Here is a 15765-nt window from a genome sequence, read left to right on the forward strand (position 1 = left end):
GCCTGATTGACTCTCTTCATCTTTACAGTGAGGTTGACAGTCATCCTCAGCCCTCATCCCTCAGCCCTCAGCCCTCAGCCTTCTACACACACCGGACCACCAACACTAATTTACGAGCTGCCATTGAAGAGGTGTTAAAGGAAGTGAAGCAGGAACCAGCGACGACCTGCTCAGGGTCACTTCCTGTTTGTTTGTTTTACCGCGTTGACGACGTTACTTCACTTCATCGTAGGCGACAGCAAGACAAAACGTTTCTAAACTCTTCTTTCGTTGCCATTTTAGTATTTATGCAACATTGTGGAGCATTCCTGCACAAACACAATCAGACAAATGAATCTTTCCCAAATCTTCTGTAAGTTGCAGGTTGAACTTCTGAGCATGAAGTGACTGTGAGCTCTACACGCGTGTGCTGTAGATGGGCTGGTTTGACAAAGAGCAGCTGGCCCCCCTTTGAGTCACTGAAGGGTCTGTAAACACTTAGGATGGATTAGGTCAGAGATGAAGGAGGAGGAGGAGGAGGAGGAGATGCAGAGGGGCAGAGTGGGTGAGAGAGTATTAGTAAGGTAATCGTTTAAACACCTCACTGTGTATCCTCTCTCCTGCAGGTCGACTCAGGATGTGAGGACGTGACCTTGCCCTTTGACCTCTGGGGCTACCCGGGGGTCAAATGTTGAGATCTCTGGATCAGATTAAGAGCAGAATCTCTCTGACTGACACCTAAACACCAAGGGGAAATGCATGAGAGGGAGAGGGAGAGAGAGAGAGAGAGAGAGAGAGAGAGAGACATACAAAAGAGCAAAAGATTATGTTCTGTCAGTCTCTGCTCTGCTTGTCTGTCTGTCTCTCTGTTCTTCCTCTCTCTCTCTTGAACTCGACTCAGAGAGAGAGAGAAGGATGAATAGAGAGACAGAAGGCCACCAAACGTGGAAGATGAATTTCCTCTAAAGCTCCTAATGACAGTTCACAGGTTGGACGCCCAGCTTAAAGGCGACCACAGCCCAACATCCTTCCTCGCTCAGATGCCAGAGGAATACTTCCTGCAAGCAAAGCATTATGGGTGGAGCGGTGGCGACAGCAGCAGCAGCAGTGGCGGCGGCGGAGCAGATACATTTACAGCAGATTCCATAAATGGCTTCTCCATTACGTGTGGTCCAGGCCACTGTAAACAGAATGCTCTGGGCCCGAGGTGCTGCTTTACCTTCAGCCTACATTTAGACCGGCTCAAACTGGACCCAAACAGGGACCAGTTTGTCTCCTCTCACGCTGCTGTTTGCCCTCTGTGGTTGTTCAGGTTGTGTTCTGGACGGTTTGAAGCACAAACCTGCCGCCCAGCTGGGATCAAACCCAACCAAAGACTTGTCGGATTAGAAGAAACACGCCACTAAACTAAACTTTCATCCGCAAATCCTTTAATTGGTGCAACGGCTCACAAACAAATGCTAATGCGTTGGCTTTACGAGCCCGCCGTCCCGCGTCGCTGCAGGGCGCTTTCCGCCCTCGTCCATCAATCGCTCCGGTTCCAAAGGCCCGAGGTTAAAGCCGTGCGTATAAAGGTTCTGTTCTCCAGCGCGGTGCCAGAGTAAACTGGGTGGTACACGGTTTAGAGAGTGAGGGTCCCGGCTCCTTGTTTGTGATGGAATGGTCCTCAGTTTGCCAAGCACCGGCCATTTCTTAGGCTCCTTTGTGGCTCGTGACGAACACTTTCGAAAACCGCAAGTTATCATTGGAGCAGAGGAGGCCAGCCGGTCAGCCTGCACCCCATTACATCGCCGGCCCAGCCCCCCACTCAAACCCACCTAGCTCTGTCCCTGTGTTTGTCCTCTGCCAGTTTACGCACCTTTCCGCTCCCCTCCGCCCGCCTGGCCGTGCCAACCTCCGCACCTTTCCTCTCGCTTTCCTTCCTCCCCCCTCCCCCGACCATCCATCCACCCTGTCAGCACTCCATCAGTCTTGTCTGGATGAATGGCAGCGCTGCCCGCCAGGTACGTGCTGTTTTATAAACACGGCTGATGGAGGGGGTCTGGTGTGTGGCCCTCACAAAGCCAAAAGAATCAGCATTAAGTACGACTTTACCACTGTGTCGCACAAAATATACGGCAATATCACCGCAGGGGGGCTGATCGGGTCATCAATCAACATCACTGACTGTTTGGCCACGTGTTGGCATGCTGGCAGGCTGCTGTTACACATGTTCTAATGTCAGAAATGCAGACTTTGGTCCCGTTTGTCTTTTTGTTTGCAGGTTTTCCACACAAACGGCTTTAAGTTAGATTTTTGTAGAACATTCCATCAATTAGAGGCAAACACTATTAACCTGCATACACAGATAGAAGCAGAAGCATTCAATAAGTCTTTCAATATGTTAATTAGGATGTAAACATACTGCCCTCTGTTCTGAACACGCTTTGGCCTGTATGGTTATGTTGAATTAACAACATCTCTGTCTCATCATTTATCATTGCGCATCTCCATTTTCCGCGGCAGGCTCCGCCCCCTGGTTGCCCCCCTTGTGGCGTCCCGCCCCCCCACTTCTGCCTCATGTACTCGCCTGCGTGTACTCAACACAATATTTTCACAGGAAATGGACTGAGGTCTTGAGAAAATACTTCTAAAAATCTTCTTTGTCTATTTTCCTGCTGTCAGCCGGTCACGCGTGTGCAGCTCGGCACCCTGGGAAAATATTATCTTATGGTTTTGCAGTTATTTTTAGTGGCCTTTTCCTGGTTTGTTTTGGGCAGATGTATGCTGCACCTTGTTCCACTGAACAACTACCAGTCCTTTTATGTCAATAATGAAAAAGGGACTTGAAATCTACGGCGGTTTCCTCTGATGAATGTGAACCTTTTTCCTTTTTTAAAGAGTATCAGGATCATAAACATGACCTGGAAAGACAACCTTCATATCTGCAGAGCCACAATCAGTAACAAGCTGTGGAACTGAGACCAACGCATGAAATATGGAGCCATTTCAGAAGGAAACACAAAGCTGACGACATATGAAGTCTGTGAAGGCTCTCAGTCATCCAGTCGTCCGGGTGTCCAAGCAGAGTCAATTTGAGGCAACATACACACCATCAATGGACCTGCATGTGAACCTGCACACTGGACTGATAAACAAATGGCAACAATTATGGGAATGTGAACGTCACGTAGGAGGAAACAGAGTGAGTCACGGTGGGATTCCTCCCAAACGGCAGTTCGGACCAAAGCCCCTCCAATGAAATATTAAAGCTAATTCATGCAGACTTCTCCGGCCTGATTACACAGAGCTTTGCTTTCACACACAAGGTCCCGCTGCAGGAGAGAGTAAATAGAAACAGATCTGCTGAATCGCCGCTCGGCTTCCAGCTTCTTCTACAACTTTGTTCCGTTGGCGAGGACAACCGGTGATTAATACCGTCGCAACAGTGGCTTACTAATTCGGGAACATCTAAACTTTGGGAGAGGGTCCAGGAGCAAACACTGGGTATTTATCTAAATAAGATGATTTACAGTTGCAGTTAGAGTTTGGGCTGGAATTAGACGCGGGCGTATGAAGGTGTTGTTTAACATGGCGATAAGTCCCCAGAGGCTGTAATGATGCATGTGGCTGCAGAGGAGAGACCATAATCACAGAGAGGAACCAGAGGAGCCAGCAGAGCAACCAGACGTTTAACCCTCACTTCTCCCTCTGGCTGGGCCCAACAAACACACAGGCTGATGATTTACTTGCAGGAGTTACAAGATGTATGTTTATACCAACATCAATTTACAACCACGTGTGTTAAGTGTGTGAGAGCTTCCTGTATGTATGTAAACATCTCAATCATCTCCATTGTTCTTCTGCTGCCTGCTAATGCTGCTTACCTGTGACCGTGGCTCCTGACCTGCTCAACCTGACTGCATGTTAAAGCACACACACTACAGATGCCTCTCTTACCTTCAGTCAGCGTGAGCACCTCCACCTTCACCACGTTCCACCATCAGACAGCTACGTTTGCTCCAAACTCTCCCTGGGCCTCCACCCGGCCGCCTGCTGGGCGGCCATTGTTGCTTACAGACTGGCTCAAGCCACGCCTTCTAATAGTGACATCATCACATGCCAACATCAGCACACAAACACAAACACAGAGCTCATCACCTGACAGATCAGTGTGATGGTGGCTCAGACGTTAGTGCTGCTACCTCCCGGTCATAAAGTCATGGGTTTGAGTCCCGGGCCAGCCTGAAGGTGTTTGATTGTTTGTGCTACGTTGACTTTGACTCAATCTTAACGAGTCTAACCATAAAAGAATTGGCCCCCAGGGCCCTGGAGGACATAAGAGCGACTCTCCAAAGAGAATAAAGACGGAACAAGGAACAGAACAGATGCTACAGTTTGAGAAGTGTAACTTGATGGTCCCATTCTCTCCTGTTCCACCCTCCATGATGTGGGGGGGTAGTCCGCTACTCGCCCTCTGAAAGCTCCTACCTGTTCAGCCGAGCAGCTCCAGCCACTGTGGCGACGCAGGAAACCCGAGTGGCTGTGTGGATTAAACCGGAGCGTGACCCAGTTACCAAATCAGAATGTAGCTTTTGGCCGCGACGTTCCACTGATTTTATTATTGCTGTTTATTTTTAATCCCCATACGTCCCGAATGCACACAGAGCACGGATGTTATAAAAAGGCTTCGTGTGTTCCATAATTGCTTAACAGTTATATAAAAACGTTATTAACGGCTCTCTGAGGTCGAGTTACAGCCGCTCTGCCACCAGAGGGACCAGGCCCCTCACCCTGCTCTGTCCTTCCTTCTTCTCTCTCTCCTCACTCTGTTTCTCCAAACTTGTCCTTCACTTCTCTTCCATCCATCCATCCCTCACCCTCCCTCCCTCCATCCCCGCCCGTCACCACCTGCTGAGTCAGCGTTACGCCTCCTGACAGGTGAGACTCACGCGCTCGTATCGTTTGAAGCGTTTCCCGTCACCCGTCGCTCACAGACGACCGGAGGGGAAGGAGGAGACGGCAGCTTCCTGTGTGAGGTCGTCGCCTCGCCAGCAAAACAAGTTATGCCTTCCGCTCCTCTCTTCCCTCGGCTCCTTTGGTTGTAATGGCTGCGTATCACTCCAGGATAAACGTGGAGGAGGAAGTGGATGAAGTGGAGGCCGCCGCCCGCCGCTCTCACAGAGAGGAGGCCGCCCATCAGCCTGTGGTGTAAGAGTTCACCTCCTGCTCTTATTTCCCTCCAGCACTTAATCAAATTGATGGTCAATATTTGCTCTGGTGCTGATCTGGTCCAGTGGCTGGTTCTGTGGGAAGCGTATCTCTTTCCTCTGATTACTCACGCCGCCTCGCGCTGCCAGCTCACAGCAGCCAGCATGTTGAACGCATTACGCCGCCGCGCTAATGACATGAATGAAGAATAATTCAGATCCATTTATCTCCTCTGTCTGATCGTTTCCATCTCTGGTTTTGATTAATCTGCGGTGTGGAGAAATCCGTATTAGATTCTCTCTCCGAAAACACGTCTGTCCTCCTCACAGAGCGTCCAGAGGGCAAGAATGTTCCTCTGAATGCAGGCCTGATGATAGCAGAGCGGAGGAGCTCTTCACACTCACACTGATTCTCTGGAGCTGTGTTTACTTCAGACCAGTTTACTCAAAGGACTGAAGTGTCACTAACCTGTCGCTCCTACCTTTTGCTGGAGTCAGACAGAGGAGATGAAGTCTGAGTCCTCCTGTGTGCCGCTCTGTGTGCCGCTCTGTGTATCATGTGACCCGCCTCTGTGTCTCTGTCTGCTCTTTGGGTTCACATTCAGCAACACAACACAGATTCAGCCTCAGCGCCCCTCTGTGAACACACACACACACACACACACACACACACACACACACACACACACACACATCCTGTAGTGTGCACTTTTGCATGTTTGATTATGTCTTTGTCAGTCATCAGTGGGCTTTTAACCGCCGATCCCATGATGACATCACCCCCCCATCAGGTAGTAATGTATGAGGTCGTGCCGCCGTTAAATAAGCCGGAGTTAAACGGGAGCTGAACCAAACTAAACACCATATATCTGAACCCTCCCCTGTAGACGGGTTCATGTGGTGGTGCAGAAAGAGAGAATGGGACTGGAACCAAGAACCTCACTTTGACATTCTTGGGAGAAAAACGGGAAACAAGTTTAGAGTTAATTAGTGACAAGTAACACACAAATGAGGCATCGCTAAAAGAAGTACAAGTGATCAGACTTTGTTTTTCTCGGTAAACTTTCCTTACACACACACACACACACACACACACACGCAGATCATACACACAGAGCCAGCTTGATGATGAGCTACGGGAGGAAACGCAGGGGTCAGGCTGGGTGCCATGGCAACCAGCAACAGCATGTTTGGTGACTTTGACTGGAGGAAATAAGAGCGACTCTCCAAACTGAATAAAGAGAATAAAGACGGAACAAGGAACAGAAGAGATGCTTCAGTTTGAGAAGTGTAACTTGATGGTTTGATTCTCTTCTTTGACTTCATTCAGCCCCTCCCCTCTCTGGATCCATCCTGACAGCAGACTCAGTGCTCAGATGAAACCAACTCTAATCTGAGTGAAAGCATCAGAATCTGAATCTTTTCTAAGCTGTTTATTATTTCTGCCTGTGACGTCATCAGCAATTAATCCCAATCAGAAGGAACTCTTTAACGTTTCCTCACGGGTTCACTAGGCGTTCCTCTCTCTCTCTCTCTCTCTCTCTCTCTACAAACACAAACAGGCTCACAGAGGTAAAGAGCCCCAACCTGCGTCCTGCTGCCGCCTTTAATATCCTGCAGTGAGAGCCACTCCCCCCCCCCCCATGTCTCCATCCTTAATGTGCGTTATGTGACATGTTTAGCCCACCTAAACATCACATGACAAAAACCACACAGGAAAAGCACCCGAGACCCATAAACACGCCAGCAACACGCATGTGTGTGTCTGTGTGTGTGTGTGTACGCAGCGGAGCATTTAGAGTTACTGTATGTATTTATATTATTCTAAAGTTATACATTTTATACGTCGGCGTATTTATTGCTTCTGCTCTTGGAGTGCGGGGGCGAGTGGAAAACCAAACAGGAGTGAATGAGCTGCTTGTTTACCTTCCACAGCCGCTCTGATAAGAAGAAACCAGCCGCCCTGCAGGTCCCAACCACACACACACACACACACACACACACACACACACACACACACCAGCACGTATATTTGGGATGTGATTGAGATGGAGGGAAGGAGCCCAGATCTGAGTCCAGATCTCTGTGCTGGTGATGACATACAGATCTGATCCATCTGTGTGTTTGAGTGTGATTCCATCTCTAAAGTGCCGAGTGTGAGCGGGCGCCTGCCTCCCTCCCACAGAGACGCTCCAAAGGCAAAGGCCTCTGGAGTCGGGTTGTCCCTGTTTTGGCCGAGGTTGTGCTCCGGTTTGAGAGCGTGGTTGTAAAAAGCGGCATTCCCAAATTTTCCAGGGAAGCCCAGCACTTTGGGGATTCTACAAACACAACCTTTACTTTGAAACGGAGGTGAAAATCAAACCACAATCTGTATCCCATCCTGGCCTGGGAATGTTTTGGCTCTGTATTCTGTTCCTGCGACCTCTGACCCCGTGCTGAATGTTCCAACACCTTGTGAATGGAGCCAAACTGGTTTGAATGGAACAATACAACAAGTTGGATATCAGTAATTCCCAGATGACACAATTATGACCTCTGGTTGTTCCATTTAACTTCGCTCGTCCGCCACGCTCCTGAACGTCTAATGATCGCAGCTGCAGGTCGTAAATCACATTCAAATGTTATTATTCAGTATAAGCTGTGCACATATGACAACAGAGGACAGCTGCATTAAACTGGACTTAAGGATGACAAACGCTAACGAGACACGTCCAGAGCGCTGAGCAGCATAACTGCATCATGGGGAAATATCAATTTATACTCGGATGTACAAGTGATACATTGTAGGAACTCGGGATGTCGCATGAGTTTATAACTGTGAATATTTGGTCTTTACAGTAGAGAAGTAGATGAACTGGTGCGACGTTCTACTGTTTACCTGAGACACGTGACATAAAGCTTTCATTCTTACTGATTTGTACACAGAGACATGAACTAGACTCGTGTACATCCAGAGTGTCTTTGAATGCGACGCTCTGGTGGCCTTCAAATGTGGGAAACGTGCGTGAACGCCTCTCTGACTAACCCCGCCGCTGTGCTGTTGCTTCAGGTTTCTGCACGTAAACCTGAAGACAAATGGAAACGTACAGCCGGCACCTGGGAGACTCCAGAGGTTGTGAAAAATGTACATTAAACGGTCTTAATCCTATATTGGCTGGAGCAATCGCCTCCATTAAACAGGACCCCTGGCCGTTAGATTTATGGACAGAAAACAGGCCCTTTGTGACGAGAAGCTCAGGCGAAGAGCGAGCGAATCCACGATCCCTAATCACCAGACAGGGACTTATAAATCCAGACGCTTTTTAATAGGCTGTCGGCACAGAGCAGTTTACCGGCTACAGTGTATGAGCGCGGCGTGGAGGCCTGCGGGACTCTGTGTGTGTGTGTGTGTGTGTGTGTGTGTGTCTTTACGCTGCACTTGCGTCTTTATATATCTGCGCGTCTCTTGATTCTGCCGTCTGCACTGGAGGGTGAGTGCGCTCATGCGTGTGTGGCCCTGCGCTCAATGGCGCGTTGCGTTTTCCCCCGATGGCCGTGATGGAGGGAAACGACCTCTAACACGCCCCGCCGCTCTCCCTCACTCCATATTAACGCTCATCTATCAGACTGGGAGACTCCCTGGCCGCACAACGCTGCCAATGTTCCCGGGGCCTTGGGGTGCAATCAGCAAAGCGCCGCTCGCTGCAAGGGTGGGAATTAACAAAACACACCCACACACACACACACACACACACACACACACACACGCTGCACTGCATCTCTTACATCACCAAACACCAAAGCTGGTACAGGAGAGAATGATGACAAAGAAGCAAACAAGGGAAACTGAGCGAGTCAGAGGTCAGAGGTCAAGGTGTGACTCAGCAGTTCCCCTGTATAAATCTGTCATGTTAGCTGGCTGAGTCACGCTCAGGCAGCCTGCATGCATGAAGCAATACACACGTAGCAGGAAAAAACAAAAACACACAGTTAAACCTTAAACACACCGTTAAACCAGTTAAAGTTCATACCTCCACCAGGGCCAAACAGTCCTCCAGGTATGACGCCCCGCCCCCCTCCCAGTTATACAGCGCCCCCACCAGCTTTCATTGAAATCTGTTTGTTACTTTTCCAGTGAATCCTGCTGACAAACCGACCAAACACGGCGTCCTTGGCAGAGGTAACAAACACATTCCCCCCCTGACAGGCTGCTCTGTTCTGAGGTCTGTGGTCTCCTGTGGCCGCTTGATTTGATCTCACTAATCGATTTAGAAACGTGCCTAATCTAGCTGTTCCATCTCTCTCTGCCCTCCGTGAGAGAGAGAGAGAGAGAGAGAGAGAGAGAGAGAGGGAGAGAGAGAGAGAGAGAGAGAGAGAGAGGGAGAGAGAGGGAGAGAGTCAAAGTTCAGGGTTTGCGGTTGGGTTTAAAGTTTGTGTTTACGTTTGTGATGGAGGCTGTAGAAGACACAACACTAAGTGTAAAGACCGAGGAAGAGACGATGAAGAGTGCAGGAGATTCCAAACATGTTGGAAGCCAGAACATGGAAAACGATTAAACCCTGAAATGCTGCATGTCGCATTACAGCCGGTTTGGATTTGGACGGGTTTGGACGTCTGACACGGTGTTCTGACGTAAACACACTGCGGTCTGGACGGACGACGGCGGCGGGAGGTCACCGGGTGAGTCGGGAGGTTGGTTTGTGCGTTTTGGGGGGTCGAGGCGGTTCTGAGGAGTCCTGGGTCATCGTCCTAATCTCTGAGCCCATCTGGCCGCTGGCTGGGAGTAAGGAGGCCGAGGGAGGTTTGTGGAAACAAACTGCTAATGTGTTTTTTATTTGTGGCAGGAGATGTTATCAGGCGCGTGGCATAAACTGTTTGGACTGTTTGGAGATTCTGTGTTTCTCCCCGTGCGGCTCAGCGTCACTTAGCCCCCCTGTCCCCCCCCCCCCACCGCGGCCCTGCGAGCACATTCACACACGTTTCCATGACCTTATGTTTAAGTGTTTCCATTTCTCTGTTTTTCAGCTCAAACTTGTACCTCAGTGGTAAACAACCTGCAGGTTCCTCATCAGCCCGGATCATGGAACACACCAAACATGCACCGCCCTCTGTTGTTGTTCAAAGATCAAGCAGGTTCTCAAACCTTGCTTCACCTACCGCTGCTGGTTCTGACAGCAACCGGACCGCACCACATCTCATCCCCACTCACATTCTGGGGAAATGTTTCTCTGCTGAATCTTAGAGGGAGTAAAGTCTCAATGTCCTGAATCTACTCCTGTTTAATCACTTCAACCGTTGGCTCCGCCCCCTCCTCCGCCCCTCCCCCGCCCTTTGGCCCAGGTTTATTTTGGTCTGGACACTAAATCAGGGCCTAAATCACAGAAATAGCCCCACAGGTCCCTCACACCCTGACTCAGCACTGACACATCCTGACTCACACCAAAGGCTTCACACACCCTCACAACAACATTTCTTCATCTTCATCATTCCATTTCCGTCCTCGCCCCCTCTATGTTTGCTCTTGTCAATGTCCAGTCCAAAATAGAACCCCCCCCCCCGTCCTGTTCGGCTGTTGTGATTCCATCCCTTGCACGACCGGGTGGTTCTAGCCGCCCGCTTCCCATCTGCACCTCGGCCCGGCGATGTTGATGTCTGGTTGCCGTGACAACCATCACGGCCCCGGTCCCGCTTGAGCCCCTGCCGCCCACAGTGGGGGCCCGAGCGGCGTGCGCTCACGCCAGCCAGGAGCCCGGCGGTTTGTTATGGCGCGTCGCCACCCTCGGCGAACCACACGGCCTCCTGTTTGTTTGAACAAGGCCCCCGATGGACGCCTGTTCTCTCGCTGTGGCAGAGGAAAATGAAACGTAAAAAGCTGTCAAAGCTCAGCTGTCAATGCAAATGGAGAAGGAGAGAGAGAGAGAGAGAGAGAGAGAGAGAGAGAGAGAGAGAGAGAGAGGCAGAGGCAGAGAAGGAGATATTATTCTCAACTTTGACTTCAGCATACAGCAAAGGTCAGAAAAATTCCTCAAAATCTCAACGTTTGCGTCTCATCTGAGCTGTCTTAATGAGCTGATTGGGTGGGCGGGGCAACTGATATGCAAATGAGCCACAGCCATTATTGAAGGAGTGAAAGGAAGAGGAGGTAGAGAGCGAGAGAAAGCCCAGAGGAGGAGGAGTAGGAGGAGGAGAGGGATTGCAAATGTGTGTCAGGAGGACAAGTGAGGTCTGTCACCACGGCAGCAGGCGGGGCCACGCCCTTTTCCATGACTAATTGAAATCTTCCACTGGGTTTGTGGAGGCTCGGCTTGTTTCCTACGCTGCCTCGTCTCTGTTACCTTCTGCCTCAACATCAACACGCATGAAGACAAACGACAGCTCTACGCTTGCTGTGACCGCCAGCCTCTACGCCACAATCTGACTCAGTATAGAGGCGGTATAGATTCAGATGTGGGCTCATGCTCGCTCTCTTTACGTTTGAAATCGACCATAAACTTTAACAAGATGTTCTGTGCAAGCCAGGGGCCACACAGTGTCTAAGTGTAGGTTTGTGTGTGTGTGTGTGTGTGTGTGTGTGTGTGTGTAGGGGGGTCTAGTAACGGGTCAGTAGCCAATACAGACACAGAGGGGTCCATGTAACACACACCCAGCATCATAGGTCCACTGGGGCCCGGCCTGATCTGGGCCTGATCCCGACCTGATCCTGACCTGATCCAGACCTGAAGCATATAGATCCTTTACCCCGATTTGACGGTGACTGTTGTACGGTCATTTACTCTAATCTGAGCTTTATAGAGCATTTAGGTCAGCAGGACGTATGAATTTAACCCTTTAGATACAAATCAACATGTCTCTGTATAAAGTCTCTATGAACAGCTCTACATTAATATAATAATAATAAACACCTCATCTGTCACACAGGGGAGCTGACCAGCACAAACACTCACACACACACACACACACTGCAGATGCTTACATAACACACACCTAGGGCAAACACAAGTCACGATATTCCAACACACACACACACACACACACACTCAGTCTTGTGTGGTGCCCAGGGACACCGGCTCAGCCGCCTGACAGGTCAGCAACATGTGTGTGTGTGTGTGTGTGTTTTAGCATGTGGCAGTGCGTGAGTTGTCATGACGTGGTTTGCACAGCTCAGCGCTCACATACTAAAGCTGAGCTGCCACGTCATTAATCTGAGCACAGAGAAGGTCGAGTGTGTGTGAGTGAGGCCGCGTGTGTGTGTGTGTGTGTGTGTGTGTCACGTCAGTCCACACAGAGGAGGATCACATTCTGGACTCGTCTCTAAGCAGGTGGAAGCTGCAGCGGCCTGAGCGACGCCTGCCTGAGTTCATCCTCATGTTTGCTTTAGGGTTTGATTTTCCTAAAGTTGCTTGTTGGAAAGAATTCCAGCGTCTACCTGCCGCGCCTGCAGCGTAATGAGGCCAAATTATTCCCCCGACCTGACCAACGACGGCATCGTTTAGTCAGCCGGCGTTTTGGGGAAGTTGGCCCGTTGCCCGGGAGACGCTCCACCTCTGCCCGGCCTTGCGTGTTTTCACTCAAAATAGAAAACAAAACAGGGAAAATAGAAGCGGCGCTCACCGATTAATTGCCATTTACATATTCCTGGCTGCGGCCTCCAGATGGGGCGGGTGGGCGGGTGGATTTCAGGGAGGGGGCAGGGGGGAATTGGGGGAGCTGGCGAGGAAACGAGACGCCATTTCTGTCGCCACTGTGATTATTTGTTTAGGTCTTTAATAACTCCCAAAGCACAGCGATTAATTTTGAAATTAGCCAAATGGAACTGCAGGGAGCTGGACATGTGTGTGTGTGTGTGTGTGTGTGTGGGTGGAGTTCACAGAGAGAGCCACACACACACACGCATGTGCATTTGAGCTGCAGTGACACTTTCAGATTTGTGCAGCTTGTTTGTTTTCAAGTGACTCACATGGATCCATCAGCTGCATGTGGAGGAAGAGACGACGGAAGGAGGACGGGAAGAAGAACAAGGAGAGATGAGAGAACATGCAGTGAATGAGAAGCAGGCTGGAGGAAGAGGAGGAGGAGGAGGAGGTGGAGGAGATCCGGTGCTGAGGCTCCAGGTTTGAATCCCTGTAGGCAGCAGGAGGCAGCGACTCTGCGGCTCTGCGCCTGACGACCGTACGGTGACGGTGATGTTCCACATGTGGCGGCAGACCTTTTGCTACCGACCGCCACCGCCGCCGCCGCTTCCACGAGTCGCCGTGCGTCTGTCCCAGACTAGCCAAGAGACACGAGCGTGAAGGCGCTGACAGCAAGAATGAGAGCTTTGATTCAGACGAGGCTATTGTGGGTGAACGTAGATTTTATTGGCCTGGTTTGAGTTTGGAGGAGGGCGAGAGTGTGTGTGAGAGTGTGTGTGTGAGTGTTTCCATGGTCACGACTCACAGGACAGAACACGAGCACACACCAAGACCATCTGTCCACCTGAGACCACAGGACTCACCTCCTGTCTGTGTGAGGCTGAGGAGGGTCAGACAGACAGAAGATCTTTGCTGGTTCAGCCCCGAAACAATAACACCCCCCCCCCCCCACCTGAGTGAGTGAGTGAGTGAGTGAGTGAGTGAGTGAGTGAGCGTGTGTGTGTGTACCTGAATGAGACGATGTCATAGGTTCTCTCTCCTTAAGCCTGCTGTCTGCTGATTGGTCTGCAGGCAGTAGGTGAGCCTGGTGCTCAGTAAGAGGGGTGGAGCCTGGATCACAAGTAAACACAGAAGAAGAAGAAGAAGAAGAAGCAGACTGAAGCATCACACAGAGAACACTGAGGAGCTTCCTCTTCATCCTTTTCATCCTCTGCAGATGAAGAGTTTACATCCCTCACCCGTCTGATCAGGCTCAGCACAGACAGCAGATCAGGTTTCCCCTTGGACAAACTCCAAGTTGTTGTCTGTAGTTACAGTTTCACCTGAGCTCCACTAGAGGGCGTAACACACTCATGAGGCACTGCAGCAGGACACACACACACACACACACACACACACACACACACACACACACACACACACACACACACACGCACTTAATTTAGCTTGGACTCCTGGATTTAAACTACAGTTGCCAGTGATTACAGCAGAATCTGCAGATGAACGTGTTCATCATACACTCACACCCTTGTGCCCACACACACACCCACACCCACACACCCACACACACACACACTCAGGCTGGTGTGTGTTTCATCTAATTCTGGTTAATGAGGCTCATTTCACTGTCAGGACTCTAATGATGCTAATTAATTAATCTGCCCACCCGCCACAACGTCTGTCGACCAGATCCAGCCTCTAAGATAACACGTACAGTCTGTGTGTGTGTGTGTGTGTGTGTGTGTGCGAGCCACGGGTTTCACACACAGTTTCACACTCACACACGCTGCTTGCTTTCTGCGTTTGTTTGACTTTTACATTTGAGTCTCATCAACAGAACTTGATGAGGTTATTCAGCTGTTACAAGATCAATCAGCACATCACTGATTACTGAGCTACAGAGCAACACACAACTACACAACTACACACAACTACACGCTGCACACAACTTACAACCTCGTCTAGATGCAGACACGTTGAGATGACAGAGGTCAATATAACAATATGATGATTGTTTATGTGCCATGGAGCAAGGCACTATGGGGTCTGGAGGTCAGCTCATCTGTGATTGGTTGAAGGAAGGTTATTACACATTTTCCCTCACCTGTATTCCGACATCCAGCGATCGATTTGTCTGATCAACCCCCTCCTCCTCCTCCTCCTCTTCCTCCTCCTCCTCTTCTGACTCCACGACTCCTCCCACCCTGAGAACACCAGACAGGATTGACAGTTGCCCCGGTGAGCCCTCTAGTGGTAGATGCTGGTAAAGTAAAGGAAGTAACAAGAATTTCAGCTAAATCGACCAGGAAGCGTGTTTTTAAAAAGTTTTTCTTTACTGCTCAGAAATGTTCCTGACTCTTGCTCTTCTTCTCTTCTTCTTTATCTAACACCTGCAGCGTGTAGAGGAGTGGAGCAGAGTCACAGTCGAGCTCTTGCGGTCAGTGGGAGGCGACAAAGAAGCAAAACACAAACTTTCCCACGAAGCTCCATCTGTTGAGACTTTGCAAGGCGACTTTTTTGCCCTCAAAGTTCAACTTTGGCCTTAAGTGTTACCATGGTTACTACACATGGACAGTTTGAGCATCTGTGTTCGCCAGAGAACCAAGCTGGTCAGGAGGCGTGAGACGACCAGCGTTTCTCTCCAGGTCAGAGCAACCAAACAGCAGAGGAAATACACAGGAAGCCGCCGCACTTTGAGATTAGCAGAGGTTGCGTGGTGACGATGGACAGCAAACCAACGGTGTGATGAAGGCGTCGGGCGCTGTGTTGATTTCTTTTTGGGGGGTAAATAAAGGTAAAGAGGGAGGGAGGGAGGGGGCGTGGCTTAGGGGGTGAAGGCGGCGCACATTGGTCTTGTTTGCACAGACCTTAGCAATTTGTTTGACTCCACTGCTGCTGAGGCGAGACACAATCTCTGCATCTGAGTGTGTGTGTGTGTGTGTGTGTGTGTGTTTGGGTGGAGAGGCCTCATGTCAAACATCTCCTCC

The 15765-nt window shown here is 50.2% G+C and overlaps 1 long non-coding RNA gene across 1 annotated transcript; it reads right to left on the reverse strand.

Moving 5' to 3' along the window:
- Window positions 1-5736: 5736 nt before the first annotated feature.
- Window positions 5737-14105, reverse strand: LOC143015581 (uncharacterized). The gene is made up of 3 exons (XR_012965449.1): window positions 14017-14105; window positions 13787-13888; window positions 5737-5805 (listed from the first exon to the last, which is right to left on the reverse strand). It is a non-coding gene; the product is annotated as an uncharacterized LOC143015581 (long non-coding RNA).
- Window positions 14106-15765: the final 1660 nt, after the last annotated feature.

The sequence above is a fragment of the Genypterus blacodes genome, unplaced genomic scaffold (genome assembly GCF_046128005.1).
Source record: "Genypterus blacodes isolate CSIRO-AG114 ecotype Tasmania unplaced genomic scaffold, CSIRO-AGI_Gbla_v1 ptg000209l_1, whole genome shotgun sequence".
Taxonomy (NCBI): domain Eukaryota; kingdom Metazoa; phylum Chordata; class Actinopteri; order Ophidiiformes; family Ophidiidae; genus Genypterus; species Genypterus blacodes.